This window comes from Miscanthus floridulus, chromosome 6, assembly GCF_019320115.1.
Source record: "Miscanthus floridulus cultivar M001 chromosome 6, ASM1932011v1, whole genome shotgun sequence".
In the NCBI taxonomy this organism is placed as follows: domain Eukaryota; kingdom Viridiplantae; phylum Streptophyta; class Magnoliopsida; order Poales; family Poaceae; genus Miscanthus; species Miscanthus floridulus.
Window position 1 is genome coordinate 29,603 of NC_089585.1, and position 16,401 is coordinate 46,003.

Consider the following 16,401-nt stretch of genomic DNA (forward strand, 5'->3'; position numbering starts at 1 on the left):
ATGCAGCAGCCACCTGGTTTTGAGAACTCCGTTCATCCATCACATGTGTGCAAACTAGACAAAGCTATTTATGGTCTCAAACAAGCCCCCAGGGCATGGTTTTCCAAGCTCAGTTCTCATCTGTGTGCTTTGCAGTTTGTGCCTTCCAAAGCAGATTCTTCAATGTTTATTTACAACTCTCCACAGCTGACCATGTATGTTCTGGTGTATGTTGATGATCTTATCATTATTAGCTCCTCTGCTGCTGCTACTGATGCTCTTCTTCAGAAACTTAATGCTGCCTTTGCTATCAAGGACTTGGGTGCTCTCAACTACTTTCTTGGCATTGAGGTGCACACAACTCTAGGGGGGCTTATCCTATCTCAAAAGAAGTATATCACTGATTTACTTCAGAAAACCAATATGACCTTGTGTCGACCTGTTTCAACACCCATGTCAAGTTCAGAAAATGAAAAAGCAGAGTGGTCAAGCATTGTCTGCAGAAGCTACTACTCGCTATCGAAGCACTGTTGGTGCTCTGCAGTATTTGACAGTCACCAGGCCAGATATTTCTTTTGCAGTAAACAAAGTTTGTCAGTTCATGCAAGAGCCCACTGAAGATCATTGGAGTGCTGTAAAGCGAATATTGAGATATCTGAAGTTTACTGTTAATGATGGCATGAAGATTTGTCGTTCTTCCTCTAGTACAATCAGTGCATATTCAGATTCTGACTGGGCTGGGTGTTCTGACGATCGTCGTTCTACCAGTGGCTTCTTAGTTTATTTTGGTACAAATCTTGTATCATGGAGTTCTCGGAAGCAAGCTACAGTTTCATGTTCAAGCACAGAGTCAGAGTACAAGGCTCTTGGTAATGCAACCGCAGAAGTGATTGGTTGCAGTTTTTGCTTCGAGAACTCAGAATTAGGCAAACACAACCACCAGTGCTTTCAGCAAATCCAGTTTTCCATGGGAGAACCAAGCATATTGAAGTGCATTTTCATTTTGTTAGAGAGAGAGTTGCACAAGGAGCACTGAAGATTTGTTTTGTTTCTTCGGAAGATCAGCTAGCTGATGGTCTCACTAAACCTCCGTCAGCAGGCATGTTCAGAAACTTCAGGTTCAATCTCACGCTGGTAAAACCGTGACATGAGATTGAGGGGGGCTGTTAGACAAGTAGATAAGCATGGCTTAGATAAGATCAAATCTTCTGTTGTAATCTCTTCTCAACAACCTCATGTAATCTCTCTGTATTTCCGGATTATTGTTGTGTATCCGGCACATTATATAAAGCAATAGAGGCGCCGCCCAAGGGTGTGCGATTCCTGGCCAAACCTTTCCACTACACAAAACTTGACAATGCACACTTGCAAATCCAAGACAAATTTTATGTTTGAGAAACCACGTGAAGAAGTGTCATGGTTCATTGTGTGCAGTGGCGGAACTTTGCTCTCGATAGGACTGGGGCCACTAACTCCGACTCAAGGTCACTACTATCGGCCAACAATGGACACTCGCGTGTTTCTGTTGGAGAAAACACGCGATTTGTCCTCCGTCGGATGGGGCATCGACGGCGCATGCTTGTGCGGTCTGTTTTCCACCCGCTCCGTCGCTGACATGTGGGACCTACTTTACTGTTCAATTTTGGATCGTCGTGCCTGCCGAGAAGTCTTTGCTCCACTCGGTCCACTCGTGTCCATTTCGCTTCCTCTCCCTTTCTCTCCCTCCTCCTTGGCGACGCCGAAGGCGACGGCGACGACGACGGCGTAGGTCTGCTCGGTCTTCTTCCTCGCTTTTTGATTCGGAGGGTGCGTCGCGGTGGAGGTCAGCAGGTAGTACGGCTCCCTCTTCCCTTTATTTTGACCCATTTTGGTTGCGATTTGGTGGTGTGGACCTGGTGATTTCGATTCGATGGGCTCATGTTAGGGTTTGGTGGTGTGTGGATTCAGAGGGTTCATCGCACCGTTGGTGTGGATTAGGGTTTGTTGGATTAGCTGTCATTGTGCCTCTCTGTTGGTAGCTCGCTAGCGTTTGTGGTGAGTGCTGCGGTGGTTGGTGCGCATCCCCTTTGATTTTGCAGCGTAGATTTAGAGTTGGATGGGTTTTTGTTTGGATTGTTAGCAGGTGGCGTGGATTTGTTTTCTGTGTTTCTCGGTTAGATTCTGTGTACCATGTATCCAATTGAACAATGGATGGCCATTGCCTTTTGTGAATTTAACTATTACCTGATTCATTTGAGCCATCTTCTGCAGTGCTTGTTGCCACTTGTTGATCCCTTCAACTATACTGAGATCATAGTTTTCTTCTGAGGTGTCATACATATCTTCAGTCCTGTTCCTGAAAGTATAGTGAATCTATAAGATATTTGTGATATCACACACATAAACTGGGTTCTAGAATGCTGCTTGAATCTAAGTAAAGTGAGCTACCCTTTATTGGTCATGTTCTATGTTATTACCTTTGTGGTCATATTCTATTTCTTTAAGAAGCTTTTGGTAGGGAGTTGTCCGCTATTTCGATCAGTCTGATTGCAAATTAAGGTTTAGTTCTTTAGGGTTCAGAGGTTTAGATATGTCTGAACCCAGCAACCTGCTATGGTAGCCACTATTATATACTTGTGCCTTTACTCTAGACTAGTGTGGTTCAGGGTTCAGTGTTACCCTTGTATGCATTGTATGCTTGTGCTTGTGTTGTATACTTGTATCCATGTGCTTGAGATATCATTGTTCATACTTATTATGTGTGTCCTCTCTGAACTCTAGTTTGGAGTTAGTTAGTTTGCCCTAAAATGAGAAATGTCCTGCATTCAAGTTATCTGTTAGTATTATTACCTACTGCTGATGAAAATAAGGCAAATTTTAGATTGAGTTTCACAATTTGCAATTACTGATAATGTAAATTGCACTTGTAGGGCACTGCAATTATAGTTTTCAGCATATGTAGTATTGTCCCTTATATGTAGTATTGTTGCAGTTGTCTTATGTGAACCTTGTAATGTGAGGATTGGGTTGATGTTAAGTACCTGTTTGGTTTTATGTAAACCACCATTTGCAGTAGTCCTTATATGGCGTTTTGTTGTTACTGTGTCTTTATTTTGCTTGCGTATGCAAAGCTGCATTATTGAAGTTGTCACTGATTTCATAATCATAGTTTGCTGGTTGTGTAGCCATGGAGGATGAAGATCATGTTTATGATAGTAATGAGGATGAGTATGAATCGAGCTCTGATGATCTGAATGAGCTAGAGGTACTAAGTTTTTATGTGCAGTTGATGCTGATTTTGGAAGCTATATTGTGAAATATTTTGTTTGATATGGATTGTTTGGTTTTTTAAGGACTCAAATACCGAAGTTGGTGGGGGTTATGATGCAAGATCAATGGTGAAGACGTTCCAGCATCTGCAAGAGGCCTTTGCAGGGGTATTTGCGGAACTTAGTCTATTTTTCTCTGATTGTTTGATTCTCATCCTGTCTTTTTCAATTTACAAAGTTTGTTGACTCTAAAGGGAAAGCAAGTCAGTGTGGTGTCCAGACACATGCTGGAACGGTACATTATGTCTCATGTTTACTATTTGCTGTGCTTCAAGTGGACTGAATAGACTAAGTTGTTTAATGTGTGTGTTTGTTGCATTGGTTTTTAGAGTACCAGGTCTGTGAGAGGGAGGGGTAGAGGGAGCCGACTGGTACTGGAAGCACTTCTGAGAGAGCAGGGAGCAGGTTCAATAGCAAGTATTTTGGTGAAATTATAGCCCAGTTGGATGATCGTAAGAAGGACATAGTCAGGGATCGTGGATTTGGCATCTTACTGCAGTATGATGGTTGTTCGGCACCTAAGGGATTTATTCAATGGATCACTGATCAATTGGACTTGAACTGTAGTGATTTTCTTGTAGGAGGGAAAATAATCCCCTTATCTACATTGTCAGCCCATCTGTTCTTGGGCCTCCCAATGGAAGGTGAAGATATCATGGAGGCTTATTCTAAATCCACAAAGAGCCAATTCCTTTCAGCAATCAAAGCCCCGTATCAAGATGTTTGGCCAGAAGCTGCTTAGAGATACCTTATGTGATGATGATGTTTTCCGGTACTTCATGGTGGTTGCACTATCAACGTTCCTTTGTGCAAATTCCAGCACCCTTCCCAGCCCTTTTTATTTGGCCCCCTTGATTGATGTTTCTAAGGAGAGGGTCATGGGGTGGAACTGGTCCAAGCTTGTATATGATTGGATTTTTTCTTCTATTTCGAACTACAAAAAGAAGAGAAGAAGCACCATTGGGGGTTGTCGATATTTCCTTGTTGTATGTCTTTTTTTCCTTGCTGCCTTCATTTATTCTGTCATTTGTGTTTGATCTGGATTTGATTTTAGTAATGTTGTTTGAGATGTTTTATAGGGTTACTATCTTGATTTCATCAACTTTGGAGAGAGTAATCGGTTACCCCGAAGTCTGCCAAGGATCCAAGATTGGAAGGGGTCCATGATCAAGAAATTTTCTTCTTTTGATCGTGTTTGCGGTGACATTTATGGAAAGCGGCCGGTAAGTTCTTGGTAGAAGATGCTGAATATGTTGTTTCAGTTTGTGATTTGTCCAAGGTGGTGCCCTCTTTTGTCATTTATGTCCACAGTAAATTATATATGTAGAACTGATAATATGAATGGCTGCTGATGTTATTGAGATAAAGTACATATGTTTATACTTGTGTTTTGCTGTGTAGTCTTGTTAGTCTTGTATTGAGTTTATATATTTTTGAGATCACTGTCTGAGCTGGGATATGTTTCGTGCAGGTGAAATCAATTGATGACACATGCTATGCAGGAGAATACCTGCCGGAAGATGCTACCAAAGCATTGCTTAAACTTTTAGATAAGCATTGTCATTTTCTTCTAGCAGATGTGGGTTCCTTGTCATTTATTTTTTACTGACTGTTCATGTAAATTCAATTTTGACATGGTTGACATTGTACTATTATCTTGTCTATACAGGACAAATTACATGTGTGTAGGCTTTATGAAGATCATCAGGCAAAGCATGGTTACAGTAGCCCTGACCTTCTTGTTGCCAAGATGTTCACGTACATGCATCATGCATACCCTAGTGTTGGTTATGATGCACGTGCTGAGGCTCAGAATCCTGATGATGGAGTTCATCATAATGTTGCTGGTGCTCATGATGCTGCGAGGTCTAGTACCTGGGTGCCCTCTCCAGCACATGATAATGTTGACTATGGTGCCTCTGCCCCGTGTCCGCCTTCTCCAGGTCGCGGTACTGTTCCACAAGATGGTTTGGATGAAAGAGTGGCTGGTGCTCCAAGTAATGCAGCTGTCAGAGCAGTTGATCTATCTGGGGTTGTACATGAGACTAAGACTAAAGAAGCATCTATGACAGAGAAGATCGAATCAGATGGTCTGTATGATGATGCTATTGGTACTCAGTTTTGTACTTCGTAGGCAACTGAGATCATCTCCTCAAACAACTCTTCTGCTCATGGTACAATTTGTTTTTGATGAACGGTTTTTTATTATTTTAGCATTGAATTGAAATGATTCTTTATTATCTGAAAATTTTATTTTCTTTCTTTGTGATTTGTTTTTTTGTAGAATCAGGTGAAAGGAATTTGAAGAGGAAACAAAATCCATCATCTCCATCTGTTGAGATTCTTGGTTCACAGGACCCAGCAGGTCAACGTACCTGAAGTTCTTTTTTTATTTGTTGTTGCATTGAATTAAATTATGTATTTCATTTGTTTGAGCTTGGATTGAAAGACTTGTTTATCCTTGGTTTGTGGATTTATTGATTTGCAGAGTCAGTTGCAAGGAAAGGGAAGAGGAAAAGAGACACTTCATCGCCATCAGTTGGAACTGTCTATTCACAAGACTCAGCATCTCATGGTACTGTTTGGATTTAAGTAACTTGTGTACTTGCTTGTACTGTTATGCTCATTTTTTTGTGGAATTAGGTGCAAGGAAAGCGAAGAAGACAGTGAATGCATCTTCCCCTTTAACTGAAGTTCTCCATTCGAATGTGCCATCATCTCAAGGTATGTTAATTTTTTGTAAGACAGTTTCAGGATTAGAGTTCATTTCTTCATATTGTGGCAATATATATCTTTTGGGTATTTACTTTTATAATTTTTGGTGGTGTTACAGGTACAAGGACCAGCAAGAGGAACAAGAACTTATCTCCATCTCCTATTCCTACCGGTGTGGCTTCGAGGACTTGGTTTGTTGCATATAAAAAGACTTCCAAGTCCCCTATTGGTCGCAAGAAAGATGGAAAGGGAAGTACATCAAAGGATCCTGTTATTGTCGAGGAAGCTACAGCGCAGACCTCTAAATCTCCAACGAAAAAGCAGGCCTCTAAGTCTCCAAGTAAAAGGTAGCAGCAAGGCAAAGCATCTAGGCCATCTGCTTTGACCCCCTTGGCTCATATTGTTGATGAAGTGGAGATACCTAGATCAGCTGCTGCATCTGCCCCGTTGGTTGATAAGGTCGATGAGGCCCTAGGTTTGTGTCGCTTTTGATAATAAATGTTTACCAAATCTATGATATATATGAAAGTGTGTGCATTTTTATACCATTGGTTGATAAGTCTGTGCATTTTTGTACTGGTGTTGTATCTGGTGATGCTTCTGATGCAGCAAAAAAGGCACAAGATTGTTCTAGTGCTGATTTGGTTGGAAATGCTGCTGCTGCTGTGGATGTTCAGGGTTAGTTCCTATGTTTTGGAAGTTGCATTCTTTTTATTAATAAATTGCACCTTTGTATTCATGCAATTATAGTGTTTGAACTGTGCAACCTGCCTTTATGAATTATGACCTCTGTTATTTTTGTAGTGTTTTGATTTACTTGTATTTGATTATTCATGTCCCTGACTTTAATCATCCAAATTTGTAGTTTCTGCTATAAGTTCGTTTTAGCTGGATGCTATGTTGACCACATTTTTTTGTTGATTAATCAGGAAAATGGAAAGGTCCTGTTAAGAAGGCTCCGTTCTTTAATAGTCCCGGTGTTCCTCCTTTTCGAATACTTGAAGATGAGGATGATCTAGGCAATTTTGTTGAAGATCCTAGCTTGAGGCGCCCTGTTGGTTCAAATTCTTCTTCAGTCCCTCCTGAGCCAATTGAGTTGGTTCCCAGGACTGATTTACACAAGACTCCTGCATCTCAAGCAGTCTTTTCCATGGTGAGAATCTTTTATAATTTTTTTCCTTGTTGAATTTTGCAGTTTAGGTGAGGTGATTTGTCAATTGTCTTTCCATAAAAAAAGAAATTGTTACTTGTTTTCTTTCAATTGTGTCGTTCAGCCGAACTAATTTGTCGTTTGTCCTTTCTTAGAAAAAAATTATCCCTTGTCATTGTTGAATTGTGCTGTTCAGGCGATCTCCTTTGTCCTTTGTGTTTCCATAAAAATAGAAATTGTCACTTGTCTTTTTTGAATTGTATCGTTCAGCCGAGCTCATTTGTCTATTGTGATTCCATAGAGAAAAAATTGTCACTTGTCTTTTTTGAATTGTGTCGTTCAGGCGATCTGTACTACAAGTCAGGCGTGATAATTTCTCTATTGTCCTTTGATAGTAAAAAATTGTATCTTGTCCTTGTTGAATTGTTTCGTTCAGGCCACCTCATTGACTTTTTACATTGTGCTTCTTAGCTAAGAATCAGTTTTTCCCCATTGACTTGTTATATTGTGTTGATTATTTTCTGTACTCTTTACTTATTGGTGCTACAAGTAAGCTAATTAAATTTCAAATATTAGGTGCAGTTTCAACCATCATCTACTTCACAGGAGACTCAAGGTGTTCATATATTGCATGATGGATTTCATGGAAATGTAAGTTGTAGTTAATGCTATTGTTCCAGTTAACTTTGCAGCCTTGTTTTGTTTTCATAGGTTTAACTCATATTTGTTCTACTTGTTCTTTTTTTAGCTTTAATCTGAGAGCACCTTCTTCTTCAACTTTGCCTCTGGATCTCAAGGTTGGACATTTGTTAATAAGATGAGTGCGATTCCATCTTCTTCAAGTGTTAATGCGAGCAACGAGAAACCTGTTGAAGCCAAAAGAAATGAGAATGTTGGAAGTGTAAGCATCTTTGTTTGAATGGAGTTTATTGTTTTGCCTCAGCTTCAAATTTTGAATTTTTATGTCTGTCTTATCTTATGTGTTATCTTATTTCCTGGTATTTCTTGGTGACTAATACTATTTTTTTATCTAGGACTGTATTCGTATGGAATCTGTTCCTTTTACTGAATATTCTGACAGCGACGACGAGCCAGTTGGTCCTCTGCCACTAGCTGCAATCACTCCTGAGGGAAAGCAATATGATTTTTATTATTAAAACAAATAGGACTGTATATAATTTGAATGGGACTGTATATTATTTTATGTAAATGTGTGGAACACTTTTAATCTTTGTCTGATGGCGTGTACAATGGAACTATGCATACTGTTTGTATTTTGTATGTTTGACAGTGAATTTGATCAACTACTATGATATATTATATATGTTTGTATGTAATATGGTATTTTGCTGTCCTTTTTGAACAATTTGATGTGTTTGTTGTTTATTGGTTTGTAGGAACATGTTGCAACACCTGTTGCAAACCTTGCAGATGTTTCAGTTGTTGGCGGCTGTTCTGGAAAAGGTTTGAGAAGCAATGGTTTATCCAATGACTCTGATTCATTTTCAAGCCAAGTTCCTTGGTGCTCTTCTAGTGCAAAGCTTGTTGTTCACCGTACAAGGAGGGTTTTCATACCAAGCAAATATCAGTAGAGTCCTTTTGTGAAGCCTCACTCGAAGATTACTGTGTCCAAACTTGAAGCTGACTTGTATGGCGTTGTCTTGAGGATGGCAGATAGCAATGAGCACTCGAAGTAAGTTATGTTCGCTTAATTCCTCCTCTCTTTTCTGCATTGGTGATTAAATTTTGTCAATTTGCAGCTAGCAAAGATGTAATGGACGTTATTTTATTCTTGTTTCAGCCTTACAGTAATTGATTATGGGCATGTGATTGTTAAGTTAAGTGTCTTTGCAAGCTCTCTTAAACCTGAAGGAAATGTGCACTACTTCGTAGTGAATGCTCTGTGCAAGTTGTTATTTCATAAGAATCACCCCAAGAATTCTTACAAACATTTTTTCTTCTCGAATGTTGGTGTAAGTATCTTTTGTTTTCATCAATCAATTCTATGTCCGGACAATATGAAATAAATATTGACTAGTCTATTATGGTGTAGGATTATTTAATTGGGAATCATGGCCCTAATGATAGCAAGGAGAAGGAGCTACATGAAAATGCAGTCAAATGTTTTAGGGGGCATCTCGCGCAAGGCCATTGTCACAGATCCAATATGTAAGTTGGCAATCTTTGTATAATTGATTGCTTATTTAGGGCTTGATTGATACTTATATTTGTCCATTGTGTATTTTCATGTTAGATGTACTTTCCAATTCTATTCCTTGATTGGTGGTACGTGGTGGATGTTTATTTTAGTTTGAGAAAGATTGCAATCTTGGATTGTTGTACACTATGTTATGGAGGAGGCTCACCTATTGAGAAAGCTGTTCGTGATGAATTCGTAAGTAGGAGCAGCACATTGGCAAATACATTGTGATTATCCTTTGTAGTTTTTCCATGTACCCATAATTGTTACATGTGTTGCAATTGTGCCGTCTTTTTAGGTACGGAACTTGTCTACAATCTGGAAAGAATCTGGTCATCTTGACTCTAGGTTCCATGGATATCATGTTTACTTTACAGATGTGCCTCAGCAGCATGAGGAGTATGTGTAATACACTTTTTTTTAAAAACATGCATGATACCCTTTTTTGGTTCTCATTGTCTTCTGGCTTGTTTTTCTTGTATCTTTGTGTCAGCTTGATCAATGATAGTGGTATTTTTGCTATGAAAAACCTTGAGGCTTGGGCTATCAATGTTGATATGATGGACAAGTTCAATGAAGCTGATATTTGCCACCTTCGCATCAAATATGTCAATGACATGCTTTCCAGTCCATTCAATTCTGCGGATGAAGGACGATTGAAAGTCCAGGAATTTGATGAAGTGGTAATACCAGTTGCAATGTCCATTTGTCTTATTATGCCATCATGCTTTTGAAATGATTGTTATTTTGGAAATTTTTCTTTTCAGGTCTATGAAAAGTACTACAAGTCAGCATGAGCTGCATGTTTTGTCTAGACTTGTGTCATTTAGTGTGTAGGTTCATAGTATTAGTGCATGCTAATCTATAAGTGAGGAATTGCCTGATATCACTTCTGTTGGTGCTATAGTGGTTGTAAAGATAAATCTACAGTGAAGAATCTAAACTGCGGTGGTTTTATATTATTTTAGTTGGGAGCTTGATGTGAAATGTTCTTTTTTCCATATTTGTAGTTGTTATCTTCCTCTGTTTCTTGGGTTTTTTTGTCAAATCTGTTTTAGTCTACTAACCTATTATAGCAAAGACAAGTGCAAGAATTTTGCTGTAGGATATGGTGGTGCTTGTCCCAAGATCGTATGATGAAGTGTAGTGCCATATGATGAAGTTTGTATAGGTAGTGTATATGCTAGTTTATAAATTGCAAAAACGCTTACTGTAAATTGCTAGTACTTGGTACTGTAATTGTAGTTCTCATCATTTGCAATTAGAAGTCCAGGCATAATTTAAAGTAGGTTTTCATAATATCCTACTGATTACAAGAATGATATAAATAATTTTGCCAATACAATTAACATCAAGTCCTTCTATGTAATCATCATGATGAACTTAGTTCTATTGGAGCTGTTGTTGTCTCCTTTCTTCTCTTTTTCTGAGGCTTCACTAGGGATCCTGTGAACAATAATTGGTTGTAAATGCATTTAAGTTCTAGTTTTTGGTTTCAAATCATTGTGTAATTTTGTAGTGTAGGGTTACCTGCTGTACTGTCCTTGTCTTTGGGTTTCTTGTTTTTCTTTCTTTCTGCAGCCGCCATCTTTCTTTGCGCAACTGCCATCTTTCTTCTGTGGTCGCCTTCTTTCTTTCTTCAGTCGCCTTCTTCCTTTCTTCAGCTGCCTTCTTCTTTTCTTCAGCTGCCTTCTTCTTCTTCTCTTGCTCCAACCTTTTCCTCTCAAAATATTCTATTCTTGTCCTGAATCTCTTTGGGATTTCTGGCCTTCCCTTTGTCTTTATTCTTTCTAGGTCCTAAATGTCTGTCTCTAATTTATCACTTTCTTCTAGATCCACCATACTATAGCCATCTTCCATCACTTGTTCTTGTTGCCTGCTGTGTCCTTCCTCATGACCTTATTGCTGATTGTTACCATCAATTGTCTGCTGGGTGCCAAAAAGCACATCTAGTTTGACATCTAGCTTGCTGAACTTGGACAAGAGATACTCCATTGATTTCTTAGTTTTCGATCCTTTTGAATTCAGGATTGCTGACTTCCTAGACAGCACATTGAACCTCAGCAATGCACTTATTGCAAGGGTCTCCTCTTGCTCTCTTCTAACATGCACTCTTGTGCTCTTCTTTCTCCACCTGTCCTTTATGTATTTTTCTGGAATTGTGCTTATTTCCTTCTCAATGATCACTTTTAGGATATGTGAGCAAAGAATTCCATCTTTGCTGAACTTTGCACAGATGCAGCTGAATTCTTCATTTCCCTCTATCATATCAGTCTAAACTATATATCTCTTGATTCTGTGCACATTGTGGATTTGGTTGCTCTTGGGCCAGACCTCAAAAGTTTTCCCTTCCTCAGTCTCCTTGTAGCTTAACCTTGCTGTTGCCTTCAGCTGTACCTAGAACTTCCTGAATATGTTCTGGTTGTATAGCTCAGCAGCTTGCTGTTCAATTGTGTACCCAAAAATGAATTCCTTGGGTGTTTTCTGGTTGCTGTAGCTTTCTTCTAGCCTCACGTTTTTGTTGATTGTTTCAATGACACAGTCATATTCTCGTATAAAGCCCATCATGCTATATGTCGGCCCAACATTGTCCTTCATCCTTGAGTTCATGGACTCATTTCTGGATGTGGTTTGGATGAATGGGAAGAAGTCATGCTTGAAGTAGACAGGAATGAACATGTGCCTCGTTTGCCACATTTTAGTCATGTACTTGTTATTCTGCAGATTCTTGTCTTCGATCATCTTCACCCACAATGTTTCAAACTCTTCAATTGTGAGGCTATTGTTTATTATGTCCTCAAAATCCTCATATAGGCCTTCATGTTATGAGAAGACCTTTGTGTTTCTGTTGTAACACTTGCTCTTAATATGGAACAGGCAGTTTCTGTGAGTTGCATTGTTAAATACTAGCTGAATTGCAGATTTCATTGCTTTGTCCTAGTCAGTTATTACCATCACTGGGTGCTTCCCTCCCATCGCTTCCAAGAATGTTTCAAAGACCCATAGAAAAGTTTCTATGGTCTCATCATGCAGGAGGGCGTAGCCAAACAAATAACTTTGTGTGTGCCCCGTTATTCCCATGAATGGAGAGAAGGGAAGGTTGTATCTGTTTGTCATGAAGGTGGTGTTGAAGCTTATACATTCACCATACTCTTTGTAATACTCGATTGAGCAACCGTCTGCCCAAAACAGGTTTCTGACTCTCCTTTCTTCATCTAGGTCCAGCTTGTAGAAGAAGGATGGATCTTCAGTCTACCACTTTCTAAAGTAATCTAGCACCTTTATCATGTCTGAGGCCTTGCTCTCTCTATTGATTTTTGTCCTAAAGTTGCTGATGTCCTTCTTCTTCATCGGCAGGGCTGTGGGTCCTCCTCTGAGGTATGATAGTATGCTCACCATTTGTCTTGTTAGGATGTTGTCATTTAGTGTCCTGATTAGCCCCTTCTCCATATCAGTCATGTATTTGTGCCCTAAGAACAGTGTGTCCTAGTCTCCAGGTCATAGTTCATGGTTGTGATCCAAATCTTGATGCATTATGAACCATAGACCTCCTGCCCGTTCCTCCCTTAGTGTTATTGTACAAGGACACTCTAATTTTCCCTAGACACTGGTGTTCCTTTTAGCTGATGTCTTCTTTCCAATCTGCTTATCTACCTCTACTTCTTCTTCTTTAGTGGACTTTTGTTGATGTGCTTTGCCTGAATGGGTGCATTTTAGCTCTACTTTTATAATCTCGTTGTCTCTCTTCTTAGCTGTTGTCCTCATTGAATGTTTTACAACAAATTTGAAGCCAGCCAGAAAAACATAAAACCTACAGAAGTGTTTGGCAGCTGCTCTACTCTCAAACTTCTATAGTGGCTGAGGTGTGTATGCGCTGTCAATGGGCCCATTATTTCCTTCTGATGTAGCAACCTGCTCTACGATGATGAATTCATCAATCTCCTCTTCTGTTAGGAATTGGTTGTCATTGGAATTGTGTTCATCTTCTGTTGCAGTTGACGTAGCCTATGTGGTTCTTGATATTGGTGCATTGATGCTGCTAAAGCCATTTTCTAACGCTGTGAGTTCCTGTTCATATAAATATGTTATTAGCAGTGTGTAGTTTTTCAGATCATTGGAGTTTTGCATTTGCAAACATTCACTGCGCACTAAAATAGGTGTAGAAAAGAATAATTATTTTTTCTGTTTACCTCATCAATGTGCATGTTGTTGAATATGTCAATTTGCCAATGCTGATTTTTATTTTCAGGTATATCCTAGAGAAAGCTTGGTATTTCTTCATCATAGTGACCACCAAAATCCTATGTTGTACACAGATAAGTTAATTCTTCTTTGTTTGATGGCTGTAGTGCATTACTTGTATTCAAGCAATTTTGCTGATGCATGTGTGGCAAATTGTTATGTTTGTGGACATGTACCTGGTATGCCATCCTTGAGTCTGATATTGATGAATCTGGTTGGGGTGCTAAGGTTTCTTCAAGAGCATTCATGTCATTTGCAATTAGCATGTCTGTTAATGATCCTTATGTCGCTTCATGTACCTGTAATAATTATTTTAGAAATTGCACTTGTTCTAAGCTGAGATTACACAATCTAGCACTAGTAATTTTGCACATGTTTGTTTTGTAATTATGTACCTGCATGGTACCCCTTTCTGTGTGATCAATGTCTTCTTGTGAGCTCATAATTTGCTCAAGCATAAGCTCAGTCAAGCCACCCTGCATGGAAATAAATTTTTGTTCTTTTAAGAACATGTATCTGTTCAGATTCTATCAATCTGAGCAATGATTTGCTCACCTTTTTGATTGTGTATGGGTTGAAAAGGTGACTTGAACTAGTTGTGCCTCCAAATTCTGGAAAGGATCTGAGTGTGCTGTCATCATAGCTTCAGTGTTAATTGAGTTGGATAATGTTGCATAGTCATCGAATCTGCTTGTTGTCATGTACAACCTGTTCTGCTTCATTCAAAAACTAGATGTGATTAATTGTTGTTTCTGTATTTGTAGCAGATCATGGAGAAAAGTACATAATTTTGCAAATTCATATTAGGAGATGCATTTTGTGTACCATGTATCCAATTGAACAAATGGATGGCCATTGCCTTATGTGAAGAGAACTAGTACCTAGTTCATCTGAGCCATCTTCTCTAGTGCTTGTTGCCACTTGTTGATCCCTTCAACTATACTAAGATCATAGTTTTGTTGTGAGGTGTCCTCCATATTTTGAAATATGTTTTTATCAAGAGCTAAGCTGAGCTGAGCAAGCAGAGATACTGAATGGGTGCATTTTAGCTCTACTTTTATAATCTCGTTGTCTCTCTTCTTAGCTGTTGTCCTCATTGAATGTTTTACAACAAATTTGAAGCCAGCCAGAAAAACATAAAACCTATAGAAGTGTTTGGCAGCTGCTCTACTCTCAAACTTCTATAGTGGCTGAGGTGTGTATGCGCTGTCAATGGGCCCATTATTTCCTTCTGATGTAGCAACCTGCTCTACGATGATGAATTCATCAATCTCCTCTTCTGTCAGGAATTGGTTGTCATTGGAATTGTGTTCATCTTCTGTTGCAGTTGACGTAGCCTCTGTGGTTCTTGATATTGGTGCATTGATGCTGCTAAAGCCATTTTCTAACGCTGTGAGTTCCTGTTCATATAAATATGTTATTAGCAGTGTGTAGTTTTTCAGATCATTGGAGTTTTGCATTTGCAAACATTCACTGCGCACTAAAATAGGTGTAGAAAAGAATAATTATTTTTTCTGTTTACCTCATCAATGTGCATGTTGTTGAATATGTCAATTTGCCAATGCTGATTTTTATTTTCAGGTATATCCTAGAGAAAGCTTGGTATTTCTTCATCATAGTGACCACCAAAATCCTATGTTGTACACAGATAAGTCAATTCTTCTTTGTTTGATGGCTGTAGTGCATTACTTGTATTCAAGCAATTTTGCTGATGCATGTGTGGCAAATTGTTATGTTTGTGGACATGTACCTGGTATGCCATCCTTGAGTCTGATATTGATGAATCTGGTTGGGGTGCTAAGGTTTCTTCAAGAGCATTCATGTCATTTGCAATTAGCATGTCTGTTAATGATCCTTATGTCGCTTCATGTACCTGTAATAATTATTTTAGAAATTGCACTTGTTCTAAGCTGAGATTACACAATCTAGCACTAGTAATTTTGCACATGTTTGTTTTGTAATTATGTACCTGCATGGTACCCCTTTCTGTGTGATCAATGTCTTCTTGTGAGCTCATAATTTGCTCAAGCATAAGCTCAGTCAAGCCACCCTGCATGGAAATAAATTTTTGTTCTTTGAAGAACATGTATCTGTTCAGATTCTATCAATCTGAGCAATGATTTGCTCACCTTTTTGATTGTGTATGGGTTGAAAAGGTGACTTGAACTAGTTGTGCCTCCAAATTCTGGAAAGGATCTGAGTGTGCTGTCATCATAGCTTCAGTGTTAATTGAGTTGGATAATGTTGCATAGTCATCGAATCTGCTTGTTGTCATGTACAACCTGTTCTGCTTCATTCAAAAACTAGATGTGATTAATTGTTGTTTCTATATTTGTAGCAGATCATGGAGAAAAGTACATAATTTTGCAAATTCATATTAGGAGATGCATTTTGTGTACCATGTATCCAATTGAACAAATGGATGGCCATTGCCTTATGTGAAGAGAACTAGTACCTAGTTCATCTGAGCCATCTTCTCTAGTGCTTGTTGCCACTTGTTGATCCCTTCAACTATACTAAGATCATAGTTTTGTTGTGAGGTGTCCTCCATATTTTGAAATATGTTTTTATCAAGAGCTAAGCTGAGCTGAGCAAGCAGAGATACTGAATGGGTGCATTTTAGCTCTACTTTTATAATCTCGTTGTCTCTCTTATTAGCTGTTGTCCTCATTGAATGTTTTACAACAAATTTGAAGCCAGCCAGAAAAACATAAAACCTATAGAAGTGTTTGGCAGCTGCTCTACTCTCAAACTTCTATAGTGGCTGAGGTGTGTATGCGCTATCAATGGGCCCATTATTTCCTTCT